This window comes from Polypterus senegalus, chromosome 3, assembly GCF_016835505.1.
Source record: "Polypterus senegalus isolate Bchr_013 chromosome 3, ASM1683550v1, whole genome shotgun sequence".
Classification (NCBI taxonomy): domain Eukaryota; kingdom Metazoa; phylum Chordata; class Cladistia; order Polypteriformes; family Polypteridae; genus Polypterus; species Polypterus senegalus.
The window spans coordinates 172,421,364-172,446,156 of record NC_053156.1 but is presented as its reverse complement, the minus strand read 5'-3'; the positions used below and the strand labels follow the sequence as shown (position 1 = coordinate 172,446,156).

At 38.1% G+C, this 24,793-nt stretch overlaps 1 protein-coding gene across 4 annotated transcripts in view; it reads right to left on the bottom strand.

The window, feature by feature from the left end:
* The window catches only part of LOC120525687 (kelch-like protein 29), an 810,846-nt gene that overhangs the window by 96,316 nt on the left and 689,737 nt on the right, over positions 1 to 24,793 (bottom strand). The gene's annotated exons all lie outside the window — the stretch shown is intronic.

Genomic DNA, 24,793 nt, shown 5'->3' with positions numbered 1-24,793 from the left:
AAACTGTTATATCTTAGATATGTCCATCTGTCTGTTGGTTTGTGAAAAATAGAGGTCATAAAGGTACTGTCCTTTATGTGAATGGTAGTGTCCAGAAAGCTGATTTCAGTTTGTGAATAATTTAATTTAAGTTTAATGTTGGGGGTGGAATGAATTGTAATTCCTATGGAAGCAAAGAAGGTCTTTATCGCTTGTGGTTCAGATTATAAGAATGTCATCTATGTAGCAAAGGTAAAGAATTGGTTTTATTGCACATGTTGACAAGAAGTCCTGTTCTAATCTTGCCATGAATAAGTTTGCGTAATGGGGTGCGAAATGACATCCCATTGCAGTTCCCATTAGTTGTAAGTAAATGTCCTGACCAAAAGAAAACACATTGTGAGTTAGCATGAAATTTATCAATTGTATCGCTGGCTCTGTTTGTAAACCATGTTGTTGCAGGAACGTCTGACAGGCCATAGTTCCATCATCATGGGGGATATGTTTGTGTATAATGCCTCCACATCCATTGTAACAAGGAAGGCTCCCTCAGAAATGCTGTCTAGGGCAGCAGGTTTTTTAAGGAGGTGGGTGGTGTCCTGTTTGTAGCTGGGTGTGTATCTGGCAAGGGGTCGGAGAATGCATTCAACCCATCTTGAAATATTTTCCATCAGTGTGCCAATTCCTGAGATTATTGGCCTTCCTGGGTTCCCATCTTTATGAATTTTGAGGAGTATGTAGAAGTATCCCACTTTTGGATCCTCAGGGATTCGACTACTGATGTGGTCCTTGTTGTTAACAGGTAAGTTGCTTAACAATATCTTCAGTTCTTTCATGTAAATATCAGTGGGGTCCTCCTGTAGTTTTCAGTAATAAGTGGTATTAGAAAGCTGCCTCTGTGCCTCTTTTATATAATCAGATGTTTTCAAGATTACTAAGGCACCCCCCTTTATTGGCTGGTTTGACAATGTTCTCTGTGTTTTCCCTTAGTGAATGTATGGTTTGCATCAGCTCTGAACTCATTAGCTGGCATTTGCTGTTTAAATGTATGTGTGTGCATATATACACTGTATTTATATTAAGTATTTAAAGATATCATTGTTTTATTGTTGTTGGAAAGGCACTGTAACTAGTTTTTTTTAGTTGATTCTTGTTTTGCATTCACAATTTTTCCCATTTATTTATTACATATTTGCTAACTCTTTTAAAGTTGTAGTAATCTGCCATTTTTTAAAATTTTATTTATGTTGTTGGCCTTTCTTCTAATCGTATCTTTATATAGCTTGTACCAGGTTTTCATTTAGACAGACAGTAGACAATTTGTACTCAGAACCACAGGGTGCTGCACCCTCCATAGGTGTTTACTCACAGCAAGTTAAATTGGCATTAAAAATCAAGCCAAGTGAAATGTTCTTTCCCATTGCTTGAGCCTCATGTCATACCTTTATCTTGGATGTGTTAAGGCTGTGTATTTAACCAAGTTTAAAAGTAAAATACAAATTCCTTGAGGGCCCTTTGTCCCTGTGACAGGATTGACAGCAGTCTAGGGAGTGGAAAATGCTGATGTGCCTCAAACCTAAGATGTCACTCAAGGAGTAGAGGATAAACTTCTGAATGGAGGTCACTAGTGGGAAGCAGAAAATGTGCCTTTCTTGGTGAGATTCTAGCTGAAAACAAAGGAAACAGTAACGCCAGGGTCAGCCCTTGGTTCTTGGCCCTCCACCTGTAATGCAAGAACATACAACAGCAAACTGCCTTCCTTCATGGTAATGCAGCTGCTCTGCATCAGGCGCACAGCCCTAGAGGTCAATGGTGAGCTTAAGGAAAGGCACACAACCTAAGCTGGCCTAACCAGCACAAAAAGAGCAATGGACTAACATGGAAAACTCTAAAGGCCACAGGCAGTTCATGCCAGAACACCAGAAGAGAAAAGAACCTTCCTTTTGAGTCAGCACTGGGTAGTTCAAACAGAAACATTTAAAATGAGACAGCCATCCAATAGTCACCAAACACTTTAGAGACTATTCTTTGGAATTCACATTCAATCTAAATGAGATGTTTTAAAACCTAACACTTTGTTTCTTGGTTAGTATCTTCAGAAGTCACACTCCACTACAATGATACAGACATTTACTACCTCAATGTCAGTTTTCTCCTAATAAGCATCAAAGCACTGATTCTTTGGCTAAAAGTGGATGACAGAGCCTGATTGTTCGTTATACTTGCTGCACGTGACAAGACACAAAACAGAACACAGTTGAACCATACAGAGGAGCCTTATTAACTCACAAAATATACAATGATAAAAGATGGTATTTCTTTCAATATACAGTATTAACTTTGTAACCCCAACTGAGAAAAGCTTGAAAGGTTTTTAAATTTCCAGGCAAGTTAAGCAAAGAGGTCTGAACTTGTGTATACGAAGCATGACCATATCTGAATTCATCCTGTCCAATTGGAATTGCCTGTGATTACAAAGCAATGCCATACTCCTGTTTGGTGCCAAGACTGTTGCAGTGAACATTCCAGTTCCATTGAGAGTGCAAGGTCATGGAGAGAAGTGAGGGTAATCTGGAAGCAAGTGACAGGAGTGGGGTCAGTGAGGTAAGGTGGGAGGTTAAATGCATGTTAAAAAAGTAAAATAAGATATTTTGAATATCAAGGGTAAAACAAAAGAGTATTTCAGTAAAATGTATTGAGAATGCTCCACATTTACATAAAAGCCCTCTAATGAGGAGGTTTTGCAGCATCAGTCAGTGATTTTATGACCAACGGCAGTACTTCTGGAACAGTGACAAAGCCAAGGTCAAGGACCATGTCTGCCTCATATTACTGTGTTATTACTGTTTCACTATGTCCTCCAAAGTCGTTTCAGACATAAGTTATGCTGCCAAGGGTAGAGGTCAAGTCAGAGCTCAAGCCAACCACCCCAATGACAGCAGGTACTTTATACATTAATATCATAAACTGCTTGAGCTAAACAGCAAACCAACAACTTGAATCCTTTTTGGATTTTACAACACAGCATACTTATGCAAATAGTGCAAATGAAAAACAGATAAGGGGAAAAAAAGAAATTCTACACCTTCTACAATTATCACAGAATGATTATGTATAGGATGGTAGAACATTTCTTCCCCAATGTGGCTTTAAATAGCACTTGGGCTATTTGAAGAATATGAGAACTTTTATGTTTAGTTTCCCTGATGCAGATTCATGAGTCAGAGGGATTTAAGGAGGAAACCATCCTTCTTGATGCTGTCAGCGCTCACTAGACTAAAGAGAAATAAAAATTCAAGTGAAATAAAAGACAGTGCTCTATTCTCCTGTAGACACTCCTGAGCTTGGCATTTCTATGTACTGGGGAGGAAGAAAAGAGACAGATTTAAGCTCCCAATTTTCAAAACGTCTGTCTAAGGAAAAATACTTCACACTGATAGAAAGCAGGTTTAATTTTATGGATGTCCTGGCTACTGTACAAGGAAATTAAACATAGAGCTTTTCTAATGCCTGATGATAAACAAGCAGAAGTCAGGCAATACATAAAGTGGTGCTGTAAAATAGCATCTGCAGCTTTTTCAGCACCGAGGAGCAATGCAGAATTTCTTTCCATGCCGATTACAGTTCATTTATTTTACATTAGTGGCTGTGTTGACTCCATGACTAACAGCACATAAACAACCAATGCACACGGTCAGATGTGAGGGGCTTAGTGAGAATAATCAAGCAGATGGGCACAGGAGCTACAATAAGGGTTTTAGTTCAGGTTTGTTGTATGTTGGGCTTTACTCTAGCACTTGGTATTCAGGGCACATGTCTGTCTATTGCTTGTGGTCAGGATATTAGCAGAATGTCACTCGCTGTGGCTGCACACTCACCATGAAAACATTTACAAAGTCCATCAATTCAGACCAAATTATCAGGGTGCAGCCTGTTAGTTTTTGGGAGTCAGTACACATGGTTCTAAGCAATGAAAAAGTATGTGTGGTTTTGTGTTTGGGAAGCTTTCTTAAATAAGGTTAAACAACACTGGTTGAGAGAGGTCTGCAACCATGGGGGACAACAATACTTCAGATACAGGACCATTTGGCAGAAAATGAGATTATATAATTCATATATACAAGCTAATATGTAATATAGAAATAGTAGTTTAATTGAAGGTTGCAGAAATTTTGAAAAGAAATTTTGTCACTAAACCATAAATTCCTCTATTGTGCTTGGTTAAAGACAGTCAACTGTCCATTCTTTTTACCCCAGAGTCAACACAGCCCAGCTACCTTGCTGCTACAGTCTCAGAGCCGAGGCACTGCTTAGTGTCTGAAAAAGAAAAAAAAAGGCAGAAAGAGCAGCATATGAGTTAAAGTCTACTGATGTGAACCTGTCTTAGAGTGCAGTGACTGGGAAAGAAGCAGAAGTGAGATGTCAAGCAGACAAAGAAAATTTGAACATCACAAATGTAGCCTGAGGGTGCCTTACTGGAGGTTAAGGGGATTAGGAAAATTCACTTTTTTTTATTGTGCATTCATAAATGAAAGCAGAAATACAAAATTCTGAAGTTGCATCTTGCTAAAGCAGCTAAATCTCTCTCTCATTTTTCCAATTGTGGCAGGTTAAAAGCATTAAATCTGATATGTGGAGCACAGGCAAAGGAATGAAACATTTGGGCACATTATTTAAAATCCTGACAACACTTAACACAAATCCTGACTACTACTTTACATTCTAGTTCACTGGTACAATAAACATTTGAGCCAAGCAATTTTTTTTCTTTTTTAAATTGAAGGCCAACAGTTCTTTTTGGTTCTGCTAAATATTAAAAAATTAAATGAGTTGTTCGCTTTAATTGCCAGTGCTGCCCAATCAGACTTTCAATTATCTCTCTCTTTTGTCAATGGAAACTGGAAATTTCTTGGATTTCTAAGAATGATGATGAAGAGATTTACAATGAAATAACAAAAGTGCATTAGTGCTATAGTGCATCTGTAAGATTAAGTGTAAGTAAAATACAACACAGGGTACCTCATTCAGCTGAACAATTTCCTAGGAAACACTTGATCATGCAGTAAGAAGAAATTACTGTGAATCTGAAATACTAAAGACAACAATAAATATTGATGAGACATGAGGCCTGCACTGTAACTTAACCACAGCATCAGACATCTTTGTATGTGGCACCCTTCACTTTGCCCGTTTTGCACAAGCTGCCTTAATCATATAGTCAACTATCAGCTTCGCTCAGACATTTTTGATGTTGAACTCTCCACTCAGAATTAAGGAGTGAAATTTAATTTTAAAAGCTGTAACAGAGGTCTCTCATCTGATTGTGCAGACAGATATGCTTACACCTTGATCAAGGAAACTGTAACTGTAACATGTATCTGTGTATTTTCTCTTTCTGTCAGCCCCTACCTTCTCCGACTTAGCACAAATTACTAAAGGCAAAAGAAAATTTTTACATAACAGCTGCAAGTGGTTTTAGACAATATTATGCATTAATATAAAATCCACTTAATCCAATTCCAAGGTTATGGAGAGAGATGGGCCTTATGTCAGCATCATAAGGAACAAAGCGGGAACATGTTGAATGTAGAACCCGCCATTTGTTGAGCAATCACTCACTAGCATACATAACATAAATTTAACATTTAGTTTTATGTATACACACAATATACACTCACTGGCCACTTTATTAGGCACACCTTGCTACTATCAGGTTGGACCCCATTTTTGTCTTTCGTCGTGGCATTGACTCAACAAGGTACAGGAAACATTCCTCAGGGATTCTGGTCCATATTGACAAGACAGCATCACACAGTTGCTGGAGATGTGTTGGCTACACATCCATGATGCGAATCTTCAAATCCATCACATCCCAAAGGTGCTCTGCTGGATTGAGATCTGATTACAGAGGAGGCCATTTGAGTACAATGAACTCATTGTCATGTTCAAGAAACCAGTTTGTGATGATCTGAGCTTTGTGACATGGCATGTTATCCTGCTGGAAGTAGCCATCAGAAGATGGGCACTCTACAGTCATAAAGAGAGGAAACATGGTCAGCAAAAATACTCAGGTAGGCTGTGGCATTTAAATGATGCACAATTTGTACAAAAGGGCCCAAAGTGTGCCAAGAAAATATCCTCCACACCATTACGCCACTACCATCACAAGCCTGATCCATTGATAAAAGGCAGGATGGATCCCTGCTTTCATGTTGTTCAAATTCTGACCCTATGATCTGAATGTTGCAGCAGTAGTTGAGACTCATCAGACCAGGCAATGTTTTTACAATCTTCTGCCTTCCAATTTTGTTGAGCCCATGCAAATTGTAGCCTCAGTTGCCTGTTCTTAGCGGATAGGAGTGGCACACGGTGTGGTCTCCTGCTGTTGTAGCTCATCTGCTTCAAGATTCAACGTATTGTGCATTCAGAGATTTTCTTCTGCATACCTTGGTTGTAACGAATTGCTATTTGATTTACTGTTGCCTTTCTATCAGCTTGAACCAGTCTAGACATTCTTCTCTGACCACTGGCATCAACAAGGCATTTTTGCCCAGAGAACTGCTGGTCACTAGATATTTTCCCTTTTTCCTCTGTAAACCCTAGAGATGGTTGTGTGTGAAAAATCTCAGTATATTTTTTTCAGCAGTTTCTGAAATTCACAGACCAGCCCATCTGGCACCAACAACCATGCCACATTCAAATTCACTTAAATCATCTTTCTTCCGAATTCTGATGCTCAATCTGAACTCAGCAGGTCGTCCTGACAATGTCTACATCCCTAAATGCACTGAGTTGCTGCCATATATTGGCTCATTAGATATTTGCATTAACAAAGAGTTGAATAGGTGTACCTAAAAAAAAGTGGCCAGTGTATGTGTATATAATATATAGAGGTTAGTGTGAACAGCTGAAGAAATATGAGCTTTCCTAAAACATTTAAAATGTGTTTTGCCTACTTCAGTTCATCAGTGAAGGGCTCTCCAAGGAAGTTGAGGCTGCTAACCTTCTTACCTGAGCACTCACCACACCATTGTACATGGAAGTGTGATCTGCTTGCCAAAATTAATGACTAACACCTTGGATTTGCTGACTTTAAAGGCAATATTGCTGTCCTGGCAGCACTGAGTCAACAGGTAGATCTCCTTTCTGTAAGCTGTCCCGTTATTGTTGGTAATCAATCTTGTGATAGTGGTATGACAGCTTTAATGATGAAACCAATGGATGTGTGGAGGATATGGTGTTGCCAATGAGCACATGCTGAGGTGTTCTAGTTAGGAGGGCCAAAATCAAGTTGCAGAGGTTGGGGCTGAGTCTTGCATTAAGGACTTTGTTGGTCACCTTTGCTGGTACAACACTGCTGAGCTGCAATCTATAAGCAGGGCTCTGACATTGCAATTTTTATTATTCAAATGTGCAAGCATGCTGTGAAGCGATCATGACTGTGTGGAATATTCATTTTAATGTGTCTCAACACCAGTTTTTCAAAGCATTTAGAAAGCTTTTTATGTGTCCTTAAGACATCTGCATAGAATTGTATATATAATGAATATACAGTATACTGCATTCTAGGTATTTTGTTTTTAGTATAATATTTCCATGTTTTAAGTTTCATCTGTCATTTACATTAATCAAACATCCATCAACATATTTAAATGCTTTTTCTCTACTTCAGACAGCAAGCATTTAAAAGGAAAAGAGTCTACACATGTGTACAGTACATGTGCATCAATATATAAACATCTACAGTCATTGTTTTGGAATGTCATGGAAATACAGAATCTTTTGCGAGAAATGCAAAAAGTGTCAGTGAAAGAAAGAAAAAAAACAAACAAACATACAAGCCTAGGCAGCTGTGCTAATGCAGTCACTCCATTTAACACCACTGATTGTATTAAATTTAACAAACAGCAGATTGTGCTGCAGCCTACAAAGATTGAAGGTGGAAAAGCATGCCTGAATTTGTTATTTAAAAAAGGAGTATAACATAAATAAGATGAACTTTACAATCAGCAGTGATAAAAAATTCAATATTTTCAAATGAACAACCAATAAATTAGTTATCAATTTATAGGAAGGTTAAAATCAGATACTGAAGAGTAACCCTTGCAGCTTAAAGACTCTTTTCAGGCTGCTAAGGAGACATGGCTAATGCATTTTGCTACTGTTAAACTTCCTCTCTTATTAATATTTCATTCCATTTAGTTTTCTTAACCTGCTCAACTCAGTTTAGCTTTTGAAGGACCCTTATCACAGTAGCAATTAAGGGTGTAATTGCAAGGGACCTCAGGGTATGATATTATCCTAAATCCTGGGTCATAATACAATAATACTGATTTTTTTTAATGCTTTAAAACATAAAGTGTTGTAATTTCATTCTGCAATATAATACAATTTATGAATGTATTTTTTGGTTTTGCTTATAGGAAAACATGTCAATTTACTATACCTAAAAGGAAAATCCCATACCTCAATTATCCCACTTATTTTTCTTTTTTTAATCATAGAAATGGTTTTAAAGTATTTCTCAGGAGTCACAACAGATGAAAAGTGGGAATGTTCTGTTACAGTACACAACATCCTAGGCGAGTTCTTTACAGGTGAACCGTTGTGTTTGTGCCGACTATTAACCAAGTGAGATAAGGATGGCTCAGATTTAAAATATTGATTGATTGTTTACAAAAATGCATTTAAAATATTTTGAGGCTAGAAAAATGTACACTGTCATGTGGTACATGTTGGCTATTAAACTACTATGTTCTAAATACTTGACTAAATTTGTATACACAAACAAAACACATCAAACGCTATTAAACTGTCAAATATGCAATGATGACGCTTGATCAATCAGGGTAGGTGCAAACAAAGCATCTGGTGTGGTTTGTGAAGACTGCAAGTGAACGTAATGAACCATTTATGCTAATATTTCTGCTTTCTTGTTGATGACATTAGTTTGTGAATTTTAGACTCAGTATGAATTAGCCCTCAAGCGCTCCTGTCATGCCAGGCAAAGTAAAAGAGTTTGTCTGCATTTATAGTGTGCCAGTAAAGTGGACTTTATTTTAATGATTACACTTGCAAACTGCATGTTTCAAATTAAGCTCTTTCTCTAATTTAAAAATTTAAGCAAACCCAAAATGAAACACGGACAGAGCATTTGACAAAGGGATCTCTCTGAAGCAGTGCTAACAAAATCATCCAATTTCATCATACTTGTGCAATGACAAGAAAGATATTCATTCATTTCCTTAAATTGTTGGAAAGCATATTGTAATGCATCTGAGAATAAAATGCAGATTTAAGCACTGCTAAGGAGTTGGATTTAAAGAAACTACAAAAACAATCACTGTACTTGTCAACAATACATTATATTCATCTTTAAATTAACTAAAATAGGGCGCAAGAGCATACCCTGACAGAATTGGGTACAAAGAAAAGCAGCCAAGCCTGGATGGTACATCAGTGCATTTACTGCAGGCCACACGCACCTTCATACACCCAGTCACTCCCAAAAGGCCTTTTTACCCTTCCCAATCAACCCAACACACAGATCGTTGGGATGTGGGAGGAACTCCAGAAACAAAGAAAAAGAATCCAGCAGCTCCACACACACACAGTGACTGGGTCAAGATTTAACCACCATGCCTGCACCACACTGTCATTTACTTACAGTACACAAGCATGTCTTTAAACTGTCAGCAGAAACAAAAGAATTTGGAAGAAACCTCTGCAACTATGGACAGAACTTATAAACCCCATAAAGCCTAATTCTGAGACTTTACCACTATAATACAGCAGCATTAGTTGCACTTTGCTTTATTAGTATTGTTAATTTCTTCATTTTATAAGGAAACTGTTCGTCACAAATACTACTTGCAAGACAACAGAATTAACAGTATAACTTACATCATACATCATACATCATTCCGACTGTCGGGGACAGTGCCTCTGGATTGGCAGACCGGGGTGGTGGTCCCCCTCTTTAAAAAGACAGATGTTCCAACTATAGAGGGATCACAATCCTCAGCCTCCCTGGAAAAGTCTATTCGGGGGTTCTGGAGAGGAGGGTCCGTCGGATAGTCGAACGATTCAGGAGGAACAGTGTGGTTTTAGGCCCTGGTCGGAACAGTGGACCAGCTCTTCACCCTTAGCAGAGTCCTGCAGGGTGCATGGGAGTTTGCCCGACCGGTCTACATGTGTTTTGTAGACTTGGAAAAGGCATTCGACTGTGTCCCTCGGGGAATCCTGTGGGGGGTGCTCCGAGAGTATGAGGTACCGGACCCCCTGATAAGAGCTGTTCGGTCTCTGTACAACCGGTGTCAGAGCTTGGTCCGCATTGCCGGCAGTAAGTCGAGCCCGTTTCCAGTGAGAGTTGGACTCCGCCAGGGCTGCCCTTTGTCACCGATTCTGTTCATAACTTTTATGGACAGAATTTCTAGGCGCAGCCAGGGTGTTGAAGGGGTCCGGTTTGGTGGACTCAGGATTGGGTCACTGCTTTTTGCAGATGATGTCGTCCTGTTTGCTTCATCAGGCCGTGATCTTCAGCTCTCTCTGGATCGGTTCGCAGCTGAGTGTGAAGCGGCTGGGATGAGAATTAGCCCCTCCAAATCCGAGAGCATGGTCCTCAGCTGGAAAAGGGTGGAGTGCCCCAAGTGGAGGAGTTCAAGTATCTCGGGGTCTTGTTCACGAGTGAGGGAAGAATGAAGCGTGAGATCGACAGGCGGATCGGTGCGGCATCCGCAGTGATGCGGGCTCTGCATCGGTCTGTCGTGGTGAAGAAGGAGCTGAGCCGTAAGGCAAAGCTCTCAATTTACCAGTCGATCTACGCTCCTACCCTCACCTATGGTCATGAGCTATGGGTAGTGACCGAAAGAACGAGATCGCGAATACAAGCGGCTGAAATGAGTTTCCTCCGCAGGGTGTCTGGGCTTTCCCTTAAAGATAGGGTGAGAAGCTCAGTCATCCGGGAGGGGCTCAGAGTAGAGCTGCTGCTCCTCCGCATCGAGAGGAGTCAGATGAGGTGGCTCGGGCATCTGATCAGGATGCCTCCTGGGCGCCTCCCTGGTGAGGTGTTCCGGCACGTCCAACCGGGAGGAGGCCCAGGGAAGACCCAGGACACGCTGGAGGGACTATGTCTCCCGGCTGGCCTGGGAAGCTTGGGATTCTCCCGGAAGAGCTGGAAGAAGTGGCCGGGAGAGGGAAGTCTGGGCCTCTCTGCTTAAGCTGCTGCCCCCGCGTCCCGACCTCGGATAAGCGGAAGAGGATGGATGGATGGACTTACATCATAATATCTCAAGGTCATTTATAATACATATAGTATTTGTGAATAAATACATTTTACAATATTACTTATATGGTGTTCTATTAATTTTGTATTATCACTAATAGTAAATTAGGTTTCTTTGCTTTAAAATAACTAATCAAATGAGCTCACAAATGTCTAGACGCAGCAAAGCTTGCTGTCCATTTTTTCAATTTCTGCGCACATTGCACTGCTGAGTAATAATAAGTGTAAAACAGAACCATAGAACAATAAGTATGTGTGTCTCACTTATCAGTAATGGGTTACAAATGAAATGCTGGCAATAAAAAAGGTTACAGACCTACACTAGCAGACCTGCCATTACTTCACTGCACACCTCCATGTGCCTGCACATTCTCAGTCTTTGTGGGGCTACAGATATGCAAAGTGCATTTGGATGATGTATACGCACCCAGAAAGCACACAGATTTATGGGAAGAAGTGCTTTCCAAGCATCGAAACAGCTAAGAGGAAAGTGCAACAACAATATATTCAAACTGATGTACACGGAACCTTTATATTCAGGGTGTTGACTGTTGCCGTTGCTTCTTCAAGCAGAATTACAATATACTCAATAATGCAGATAAGACCACATGATTACATATTTGAAATTATTATTGACAATGTTTCGCTGCAGATTAAGAGTTGGTTCCACATTAGGCATTAATGCCACATTAATTTGTCTAATCTCTCAATCAGCTTATGAATTTGTCTATTTGGCCTCAACCCTACAAATCACAAGAAAAGCAAAATAATACATTGTATAATTGTTAACCTTAAGAAATTGATCTTTAAAAAAATGCTCCTTGCTGTACTTTGTAACATTCTCAAAAACAGAGATTCAGATACAGTAATTGAGTCTGCCTCAGTGTGACCACACAAATGGGCAAATGATTTCACCAGAATCACCTCCTGTACAGGACAAGAGTACAATCAACACTTACTTTTTCCAACTGATCCTGGGGTTTTCACTTAAGTAGTGAAAGCTTGTTCTAAACAACATCTTATTTAAAATTCACATGCTGGTTTTCTTACTGCACATTAAGTAATTCAAACATAAAACAGCAAGTGTTTTTGAAATGTTTCATGTATATGAATTCTATTCTGCTTGTTTGCAAAAAGGCTGCACACTTGAGTCTCCTAAAACATCTTAGAAAAGCACTTAATGGGTAAATATCATCACAAAAATCTGTAAGCTCCTTGTTTTGAGTGCTTATTTGTTTTTGGACTTGTGTTGCATCTTTTTGAATATTTAATTAAAAATAAATGCAGAATGTAGAAAGCAGCCTTGACCAGGAGCGTCCAAGCTGATGAGAGCAGAACTAATTAAGTGTCAAGAGCACACAAAAATACAATAAATGTCACTTTGTAGCAGGCTACATAGTAATAGTGTTGTCAATGTTAGTAGTAAGTGCGTTTTGTTTTCATCGTCCCGTTTGCTGTTTATGTGTGCGTCAGTGAATGTCATCCCCGTAAATACAGGGGGGACGGATGATGGAAAGAGACCACAGCCCCAAGATGGAAAGCACCTGTTTTCAATCACAATGAGTTACATCCGGCTCTTAACTATTTGAACAATCAGGAGGGAACAAGGAGAGGGGGAGAGATAGAGAGAGGAGAGGAGAAAGACGGAGATCACAATTCATTACCATGAACCACCAGTACCTGCTGTTTTCCACATCACGCTTTTGATACCAGTTTGTTTTTCATTCTGCCGGATTTGCTTCAATTCCCTCATCGCTATAGACCCCGGTGGTCGGACTTCATCATCCACCACAAGCCGAGGATTCACGGTGAGGTTGTTCCATTTGTTCCGGGAAATACAAACGCATCACATAAGTTCACGATCATTCATTCCGTATTCATTTATTGTTGTTATTCGTTGTTGTTTATTATATGTTACAGGGGCAAGGGAGGGTTTGTTATTTTGTGTGTGTGTGTATATTACAGTGATCCCTCGCTATATCATGCTTCGACTTTTGCGGCTTCACTCCATCGCGGAATTTAAATGTAAGCATATCTAAATATATATCACGGATTTTTCGCTGGTTCGCGGATTTCTGCAGACAATGGGTCTTTTAATTTATGGTATATGCTTCCTCAGTTTGTTTGCCCAGTTGATTTCATACAAGGGATGCTATTGGCGGATGGCTGAGAAGCTACCCAATCAGAGCATGTATTACATATTAACTAAAACTCCCCAATGATATACGATGTGCTTCCCATGTGGCGCTTCACACACTTAAAAGCTCTAACAGCCCATATTGATTTTTGATTGTTTGCTTTTCCCTGTCTCTCTCACTCTCTCTGACATTCTCTGCTCCTGACGGAGGGGGTGTGAGCAGAGGGACTGTTTGCACAGTGATTGTTTGCTTAGAACAGGGGTGGGCAAACTCAGTCCTGGAGGGCCGCAGTGGCTGCATGTTTTTGTTCCAACCCAGTTGCTTAATTAGAAAATAATCCTTGCCAATAATTTAATTTCATGACTTGTTAATGCTTTAAATCTGCCATGTCAGGTCATTCTCATATTCTAGATTTTTTTTTCCTTTCTAAGGATATTGTCCAAATTATTTGAAGTCTAAAATTGAAGAGTAATTCTCAGCCCTTTACTTTTTTTTCTTCACTTTCCTTCTAAGTATTTAATTAAACCAAAGAGTGCACATTAAATACACACAGGTGTAAATGGAAACAAGTTAAATGGAGAAATGCTAGTTTCATTTGTCACTTGCATCTTATTGCTAATAAGGAGCAATTAAAAACCAAGAATACAGCTGTTTAAGACTAAAATAAGATTTTGAACCCTTATTGCCTAATAAGCGTGACAACTAAAATGGAGAAGTGTTACTTGAGCAATAAGTGCTTCTGATTAAGTAACTGGGTTGGAACAAAAACCTGCAACCACTGCGGCCCTCCAGGAATGACTTTGCCCACCCCTGGCTTAGAAGATACGGACGTTCCTTTAAAAAATGTTGAAAGACTACCTTCACATTGATCCCTTCATTGCGGCCGCTTTATCGCGGTGCTTCGCATACATAAAAGCCCAACAGCCCTATTGATTTTGATTGTTTACTTTTCTCTCTCTCTGACATTCTCTGCTACACGCACTTCTTTGAAGAGGAAGATATGTTTGCATTCTTTTAAATGTGAGAAAGAACTGTCATCTCTGTCTTGTCATGGAGCACAGTTTAAACTTTTGACTAAAGGGTGTTATTTTATGTCTAGAGGGCTCTAATAATGTTAAAAAAACGTATTTAGAAGGTCGTAAACAGGTTTTCAATGCTCTAACTGCGAAAATATTAGATTTCTAAATAAAGAATCCTACTTCGTGGAAATTCATTTATCTGTCTGGAGCGTATTAACCGGGATAAACAAGGGTTTACTGTATAACTGTGCGGAGAATATTTATAAACAGTATGGGAGAGTTTCTAAGGGCTTAAAATATATAAAAATAACCTTACAAACATATGGTTTCTACTTCATGGATTTTCACCTATTGCGGGGGTTCTGGAACGCAACCCCGTGATCGAGGAGGGATTACTATATATATATATATATATATATATATATATATATATGTATATATATATATATATACTGTATATGTGTGTGTGTATAATATATTTGGTGTTGTCACGTTGTTGCTTTGGTAAAGGGATATATATATATATATTTTTACGTGGGGAATGTGCAGTAGTGTTTTGTTGTGATCCATCCATTTAATATATTCACTTATTTGACATATCTGCTTTTGTGTACTTCTGTTTAAACCATCGATTGTGGGGAAAATTTCATTTGTTAGAGGTACGGCTTGATATTTAGATTAGCCTCGGTAATTTATCCAGGCCACAGGTCTTGGAAGTGTAGCTGCCGGCTGGGTAAGGGGTCGGCCGTTACAACTTAACTTTTTAGTGCACAGCAATAACATTCAATTTCAATGTAATCAACAATGAAAAATTCACTGGCCTTTTGTTTCTGTTTCCCATAGTCTTACCTTAAATACAACAGTGTGCACAGATTTTTGAAGAAGACTTCACTTCTATTTGAAAAGACTGTCCACCGAGGCTATCTACTTTAAGCTTGCTATTAAATCTGAACTAACTGTAGGCTGCATATTCTTCCATGTGTCTCATATTCCCTACTTTAGTTTGTGCACTTACCTTCTACATAATCTAAAGCATAATTTCAGCTGGCTGGACACACTGCCTGTTGAGAAATGAAGTCTTTAAAGTTTTTGTCACTTTTTTTTGTAATCCGAGAACCCAGGCTGAGGCACTTTTGATAAATCATAAATAAGTTAAAATACAATCCAAAACTTACCTACAGACAAGATGTATATTATTTTTATCTAACAAAGTTTAGTTTAGTCATACTATGAGAACTCATTAAAACGAGCAAACTTGAGAAATTTAGTAAAGACATATAACTTGTGATGTAATGTGAAAAGCACCAAGTCTCCACAGAACACAACTGCAAGAAACAGGTATATTTTTTCTCAGTTCCAATTATCTGCTTTGAATACTTGCATACAATAATGAAAATAAGGTTTTTTCTCAAAAGTTCAAACACCATACCAGACTTAAAGGAAAAAAAATGGATATTACTATTTTTTTTATTATAAAAGATGCAGCCGGTTTATAGTAATAATGGCATAAATGTAACAATTACAGCAGCTTTCTGCACTGGCAAACATTTTTCTGATTAAATTTCTTCTTTGACAAGTGATACAGAACATCTATTAGTAGACTGTCTGAAAAGCATTGCATCAGGTACTGCATACAGGGCCCTGGTGAACATTCCTGATAACAACTCACTGAAGTGGGAGTCCATTTGTGTCAAAACTGAAATGAGAAATGTGCAGTCTTATCATGCAAACGTAAAAACAAATTGATAGATTCTCTATCTAACTGTGCAATAACTGATTGCATAATTTGATTCATTCTACAAAGAAAGTTTGTTATATGAAAAAATAAATGCTAAATGTTTCATTTTTATGTTTTTTAAATGTGTGCCTTACATAAAATAACACTACCAATTCATTAGTAAGACATTATTGACTGAGAGTGTTCAGGGAAACAAAGGCACAAAGTGCTTATTTGAAAGCCATTTAGAGTGTGCGATGACATCATCTCTCGGCACAATACAACAGTTCTAACCCCCGGCATCTCCCACTGAACGTGCAGGGTTAATAATCCACTGGGCACTGGTTCAAGTATCTAATGGAAGCTATCTATAGTGAGCACAGCACATATCTATTGCTATAATGAATCCATGCATCTCCTACTTTGATCTGCCTTCATATCAGTTTGATGATACTGCATATTTCAAACTTCACTTCCACACTCTAATTATGTATTGTTGGGAATGGTTGATACAACTGCAAGAGGCAGCATCGAGTGAACCGGTCTTCAGAAGAACAGCTCTGGATGGGTATTTTCTACCATCTGAGATACTCAGTAAGAAATATTACTGTTTGTATAGTTTAGAGTACTGCATAACCACATATCTGCAATTATTAGTCCTCTACTTTTAAAAAGTAAAATAAATTAAAGGGGTATGTGGCATGCAGCACCAACAAAGCTGCACATGTTCAAATGCTAAAATGGAAAGCTCTCATTGCAAACAAACCACCTCACTTGTAAGGTTCTACACATCATGTTGCACACTCAGCAACTTTCTTTTTAAAAGTTTATAAAGCTATTCGTGATTCAAATGTGTAATGCAAAATAAATCTTATAACCAGCATTTACTTTTTATTGGCTACTTTAAACAAGTAAACTGGAATTTGTATTCATGTTGGTTATTTAAGTAATATCAACAAACACCAACAATAAATAAAATGTGTATATTGTTGACACCAATAATAAACTGTACAATTGGCTTAAATCAATTTAGGGACACTGGAGGCCTCAGCTGCATGGTAACCTAAGTTAAGTGGACAAGGCTGAATTTAGTTACTTATGGAACCCTCGATAGGCGATCATACTGTGTGCTTCAATTTTATCTTGATGTTGACAGATTTTTTAATTTTGGAAATATGACAGTGATCCACTACACCAATAAGCACAAAACTGTTTATAAAAGTAGTTGTTTCAAGTACCTATATTATTTGCCTTCATCATATTTAAAATTGCTTTAAATGGCTTTAAAAATGAATGGATGGAAGTAAATGTGCTCAGTGCATTGCGTTGTGCTCTCATTTGCAATGGCAAAATGAGAAGTTAAAATATGAATAAGAAAAAAGTATGTAACAAAATTCTATATCCTAAATATATTTTGGACATACTAAATAAATACATATTTATTATGCAGTAACAAAAAAGATTACAAGTAGCAAAATTTAGAGCTGCCAGAAAAGGTTTTACTGTGTAAAACTAAAGTGGTACACCAGTCTACAGAGGCTGTAAAATGAACTTCATTGCATTTCAAAGTCATAAGTATCTAAGAAAAAGCAATATTACTAGCATGTTGAATGAACCCAATAAAAATCCTGAAAGGGACCAATTAGCTGACAAGGCTAGGCAACTGTCATTGACGGATGTTTCGAAGCAGAGTTAATAATGCAAACTTTGAGCAGCAACAGTCCTCAGATGATGCATTTATCTATAAAGCATGGGTGCGTGTTACACAATAGGCCATCTGTCATGCTTTTGAGGGAAATACACCTCTGCCTCTATTTATCTTGTAATGTAGCACAACTGGAGTTCCATCTTCATTCAAGGCAGCTGCCAGCTTGTGGAGGTTTCTGACTATGGAACATTAAACAAGTAAGAAAATATACACATGGCGTAACATGCAGGTACATGCAGGGATGTACTTCAGGGTTTAAAAGACAAGAGTTTTTTTTTTTAATGTACTTTCTCCAAAAAGTCAGTTGTCACATTTTTATTTATTTAAAAATTGTGCAACGATGAGTTCTATTCAAAAACACCCAGGTATATACATCGCCCAAGACAACTCTGGGTGCAAAACAGTTTCACCAACACGTTTCCAGTAATCACCAGACAAAATCAATACCTGAATACAATAAGCAAACAATTTCTTCCTTCCTTCCTCCATTTATGTGTTGCCCGCTGCCTTCTAATTCTGACTTTCCAATGTGTATCTGCAGACTTCTTTTGAGCTAAACAAGGGAACTGCCTTCTGGTGTTATTCACAAGTCGTCCAGTGCACTTCCAGGTCATGTGGAAACCAGGACAGTACTATCTGGCAGCACCCACACGGACCCCAACAGGAATGCATTTCTCGACTCCAAATCCTATGCCAAACTGCAAGTGTCCTAATTGGGTTCAAGCCTGTTGATCACTGCCATCTGCTGTGTGGGGAAACAAACTGGTTCCAGCATCCATGTCTACTCAGTCCATCCATTACAGCCCCCCGGTTTGGTAAGAAATCATCCTCCGCCATCCAGGCCAGGATGCCTTCCCTGTCCTTTCCCTATATATACACACACACACATTCACATACATATCATTTTGAAAAAATATGTGTGTAATTATGAAGGATGTCATACAAATACTAAAGGTTCTCTGGCTAGCCAAGAGATATATATGATTCAGTATATCCTGAGCCTGCCCTGAGGTCACCTTGCAGTTCGACATGCCTGAAACACCTCCACAGCGATCTAATCATAAGCCTTAACCACCTAAAATGGCTCCTTTCGGTGCAGACAAGGAATGGCTCTACAGGGAGCTCCTCCTGAATGTCAGCACTCCTCCCGCTATCTTTAAGGCTGAGCACAATCATCCTACAAAGGAAACTCAATTCTGCAGCTTGTATCAGTGCTCCGGTTCTTTTGGCTATTACTCACATCTCATAGGTAGGAATGTAGACTGACAGGTACAACATCCACAAGCTGAAGTAACTTAACAGAAATTTAAAACAGTAAGCTAAGCCCCAACTGAGACTGCACAGAAAGTTTCTCAGCTTTAAAAAGATCTGAAAATATTCCAGTGCTTTCCAATAGGAATTTTGAAATAAAAAAATGTACAAAGTACAATCTACTCAAAATATGCCAACATCCTACCAAATTTCCTTAAATAACAAATGCTCCAAATTTCAAAAGAATTAGCCTACTAGTAAGTGACTTTTTGATGCAAATAAACAGAAAGACATAGCAATGACAACAGGTGCTTTTCACATTATCTGAGAATAACACACAAAAAATAGAACAAAGCATAAAATCAAACATACAGAGGCTGAAATATGAACATTAACTAAAATTTACTAAATATCACTGTCACCATTCTTTATGAACCTCTCAATTATACCAATAGTCAATGTATTATGTGACTTGTTTAAACCAGTCCAGACTATTGGGGTGAAAAGCCTAACCTGGCAGCACTGAGTGAAGGGCAGCAGCCAACCCTGGATGGAGAGCCAGCTCATTGCAGGAGACACTCACACAGACACCTGAAGAGTAACAATTGCATACTTTTTGGCCACAATGCCTTTTTATCAGTTGAATGCTCTGCTCTACAGCTACAGAGTCTGAGTCTTAAAGTTTTTTTTTTTATAAGCTTTTCTGTTACAGTAATAACACACACAATATTTGATTGGTATTATTGATGAAATCATATGTAAATGTTGAGTTGCTGGATTTCAAATTAGCAGTGTAATTGTAAGTCTCCAAAAGCAAATGTGAGTGTGTGGACAAATCATTTACTATGCATGTGCTCAATGAGCAAGACAACGAGAACTGTACTATACTGTTTATAAAATGGTATTAGCATTAAAGGATCTCACATAAAATAGAAACATATTGGTGATGCTTTGTTCAAAGCCTTCAGAGATTTCTTTAAGGCTAATTGTTATGTCAAAAGTGACCTGATATTTAGGAATGCCATTCTAAAATTTACATTGAAGAGCTGTCATTTAGATTCATTTACAAGGTTTGTACTCAATAAATATCGGGAGTGATAAGTTTAATTGTGTGCTACACCTTTGCAAATTCTCTGTTTCTTAATATATAAATGGGTCAATAGACTGAAATGCAGGCATTTTTATACACAGGGTAGTGCTATTTTGTAATGGTTTAAAATAAGTCCTAAAATTAAGCATATCTAGGAGATTTTTCTATAACATTTATTTTGACTGATTATTATGGGATGTACTGTGAAATGTTTCTTGCTTTAAGAAGTTTCAAATGAGATCATTCATCACTATGCCATGCACAACACAAATTCAGTTACTGTCTTTATTTTTAGTTTCAGTTAAGACCAGAAATTTGAATTTAAATACTTTCTTTTGCCTCCAAGGCTGATGATGGTGCCTGTACAGCTGTGAAGAACTGGCATGTTTTCCATCACTACTCAGAAGGCAAGTACTAATTAATAGACTCACTAATTAAATAAAAAAAGCTCTACTTTGCTATGGAGGCCAAATATGAAGTGCGTAGGTATTAGTTTGAAGAAAAAAAAAACAAACAAAAAACAAAAAAACAAAAACAAAAAAGAAATTGTGTGACACATTTTCAACCTTAGAAGATTGTTTTTTTTAAAAGCATGTTTTATTATTGCTACCTACTAATTTATTCATAAACCATAGACAATTCACCTCGTACTTACTTAATGCCACAGAGGCTAGTCCACCAATAGATTCTTCATAAACATTTTAGACCAAAGAGAACAGGTCTATAAAATACAATTTGTCACAAATTATTGAGCTATCCAATAACTATGTATTTTTAATCAGAAGGAGCTGCTTAAAATATGCAATTAATCATTATAGATTTGTTTGTGGTGTCTCAATAGCCTTTCTAGTATCAGGTATCAGTCCTGGTCATACTGTGATGCTGTTGGTGGGTGATACCCACTAGTCCTATGTGTGTGTGTGTGTGTGGTAAGGATCAACAAAATTTCACTTGAGTCAGGTAATACAGAGGTGACTTCCAGGCCTGCCACTAATAGGTGAGAGTAAGTATAAGTATGAGACCGCTGCAGACACAGACTGCTGTGTGATATGACACTCTCACATTTTCAAGTTTAGAAGTCAGTTGAGTGCTTGCTCACATAAGGACGTGGACTTTTCTTTAACTTTTCTGGATACACTGGTGCTTTCCAACTCTGAGGTTAATGGGTTACAGGCAGTCTCTCAATTTAAGGTCATGAAATGGAAAGTGGCAGAGGTCCAAAGTGATTTTTTTTGCTGGTGACTACTGGAAATTGATTAGCTCAATGCATCTGTACAATAAGTATCAGTGTAAAACCATTGGTGGTCATGCTAGAGTACTGGCAAAAGATTATATTTCATTTTGACTGTCAAGCAATTGTGCTGACTTCATCAAAAGTTGCCTATCCTGCCTTATAGGATTCTAACCCCCAGGCACCCTGACATTGTTAATCAAACATTATAAATGTTTCTTAAGGTGTTGTAATTGTCTCTTATACCCTATGCTAGAGAGTGCCTTGTTTGATTGTAATCCTCTGAGAGCAGCTTCTCCCAACCATTCAAGAACAGTTTGGTGACTAATAATGCATTTTCAAGCATGATGGAGCACAGTGCCATAATGCAAAAGTGATAACTAAGTGCCTCGGGGAACAAAACATCAAAATTTTGGGTCCATGGCCAAGAAACTCCCCAGACCTTAATCCCATTTAGAACTTGTGGTCAATCCTCAAGAGGTGGGTGGACAAATAAAATCCACAAATTGTCCACAAAGTCCAAGAATTGATTATGCAAGAATGGGCTGCCATCAGTCAGGATTTGGCCCATAAGTTGATTGACAGCATGCCAGGGGGAATTGCAGAGTTCTTGAAAAAGGGCCAACGCTGTAAATATTGACTCTTTGCATACACACTTAAAGTAACTGTCAGTAAAAGCCTCTGAAACTTATGAAATGCTTGTAATTGTACTTAAAAGTATACCATAGAAACATCAGACAAAAAGATGTAAAAACACTGAAGCAGAAACCTTTGTGAAAACCAATTCTTGTGTCATTCTCAAAACCTTTGGCCATGACTATACTTTTAAAGGTCTGTCTATCTAATATTAATGGACAAACGAATGCTGTTCAAAGAAGAGTCTGACGTTGGTCCATCAACCAGTACATATTTGTGTGCTGGTTTGCTGTTGCTATTAACAGTGAAAGACAAGAGTGGCCAAGAGTTGTATAAGACAAGAAGGTCTATAATTGAACAAATCATCCCAGCATAGTGTGTCTCAACAGCAGAAAAGGCCTTTAACCTAAGATTATGAAGCAGTTAAACATTTTTCTCCCTATAAATCCTTAAGCATTTTCTGTCTCATTGGAATGTCTATATTTAAATATTACCCCATATCTTAGTCATCTTTCATTACTTTACTTCCAGGGCACATCTAACACATTCTGTAGTCTGCCAGACAAAGTGTGCTTGCTTACAAGTCCCAGAAAATAAGATTGCACACAGCATGCATCTCACAAACTTCTATGGGCATCAAGTACCAGCATTACCCACTGTCACATATTGTTTATCACTTGTCAGGTGTTATTTATTTATGCAATTTTCACAATATTTTGAGAGGGTGAAGAAATGTGGGTATTGCAGAAAAACATCTCTACTATTTCTGATAAATTAACATGTACCCACATATAATTTTTCACATCTGCATATTGAAGGACAGTATGAGTATTCAAAGGTAAAACATGAAGCAAACGTTTTCCACTACATTTAAGTTAATATTTGTAAATAGCTTTGTTAAGAACTAGCAGTGTTAAGAAGATATGTGTACTTAAACAAATGGCCAATTAATAAAAAAAAAATTACCAATTAGAAAAATGTAAACTACAGGCAAGCCAAGTTTATTCACCAACATGCAGCATGTTATGATTTAGACAACTACTAAAATGAACAAAGGATTTAGGAAAGATTTACAGTATATAGCATGAAAGAATACCATGCAAATGAGAAACTGAAAATCATAGGAAACCTACACTTTGTCTTTCAATAAATCATTTTTAAGCTGACTTCTACTTTTTTTTTTACATCAATACTACAACTGCTCTAATAAGGGTCTGATGTGGTCAAACATTCCTTTAGAAAGCTGCTACCTTTGACTGATATTTGGGTTGTGATGGACAAAAGGGGTGGACTGACATCCGAGCCGGGATAAACCCATGGCAGGAAGGCCAGTGTAGTGCATGGGCAGTGATGTTGGTCTCCAAAGAGTTCAGGCTCCCCTGACACTTAGTCTCAACATTCCTGGGTGAGTATGCCCATTCTTGTGCCTGCAGGGCATGCTGGGAGTTGCAGTCCCATGGTACAGAACTGCTGAGCTCCATGGGTAGCTATCAAGGGGAGGACTAAGGAGGGCTGTCCCTACTTTCAGGGGTTTCTGGCTGACCTGGGAGTGTTACCTCCTTAACACCGGAAATATTCCCGGCTCCAGCATAAAAGGGACTGCCTTCGTCCACTCAGGGGTCAGATTCAGGAATGGAGGTGGACAAAGCTTGCCTGAAGTAGGAAAGGTAAGAAAAAGAGAAGAAAAGAAGAAGAAAGAGTATTGCTTATTGTGGGACCTGTGAGAAGGCATTTTGTTTAATAAAGAAACGTCATTTTGAATCCGGTATTGTAGTCTATGTAATTGTGTCAGAGGATGAGGGGTATGTGACGCCTCCTACTGGCCAATGGGTAAATTGTTGATTTGCACATTTATCAATATAAGAATCATTATTACACAAAGTAAAAGACCTGTTAAAGCTGAATCGGCAGCTTTATTTTATTCCTGATTCTGTTGAAGAGACAGCATATTTTAACATTATCCAGGAGTGACATAACAAATTAAATGGAACTGGGGCATTCTGGGTTGTTGTGGGCCAAGTACACGTCCATCTTTGCTAACCACTTATCTTACGGTCATACAGTGACATAGAGTAAAATGTCAAGTATTAGAACTACAGTTTTTATTACTATAAAAGCATGCAATAATTAAGAGTCTTAAATATGTATCTATCTTAATATACTCAATATTTTTCTTCTGTAATATTACACCTATCAATTCATTTTCCATAAACTCTTATTCCATAAAGGCATTATTGGAAGCTAGAGCCTAAACAAATAGCACTAGGCAAAAGGCATGGACCAGCTTTGGACTAGACAATAGTTTGTCACTGGACACATTGAAACACACACCAACAACTTAGATGTAATAAAAAGAAAGAAAAAACAACAACAGAAACGATGAGTGTGTTTAGTGCTGCTGAAGCAAAGGCACCACTACCTTGATAACACTAGAAGACAAATTCATCAGTAGACGACAGATTCTAACATTGTGTACCAGTTGATAGGTTTGTGTCTTATACTATATGCTTGGATGAGAAGCTGTTTAAAAAAATTTTTTATTCTCAACATCAATGTCACTATACCTAAATAATTTAAAATTTGAAAAAATATGATGCTGACAACACTGTCTGATCACCAAATCTTAAACTACATGTGTCAACATAATCTTCCCTGGGAAACAAAAGCTGTGTGGGATAAAACTGCCTTTAGCCATTTCAAATAATAATAACTTTGATTCATATTTATAATGTGCCATCTT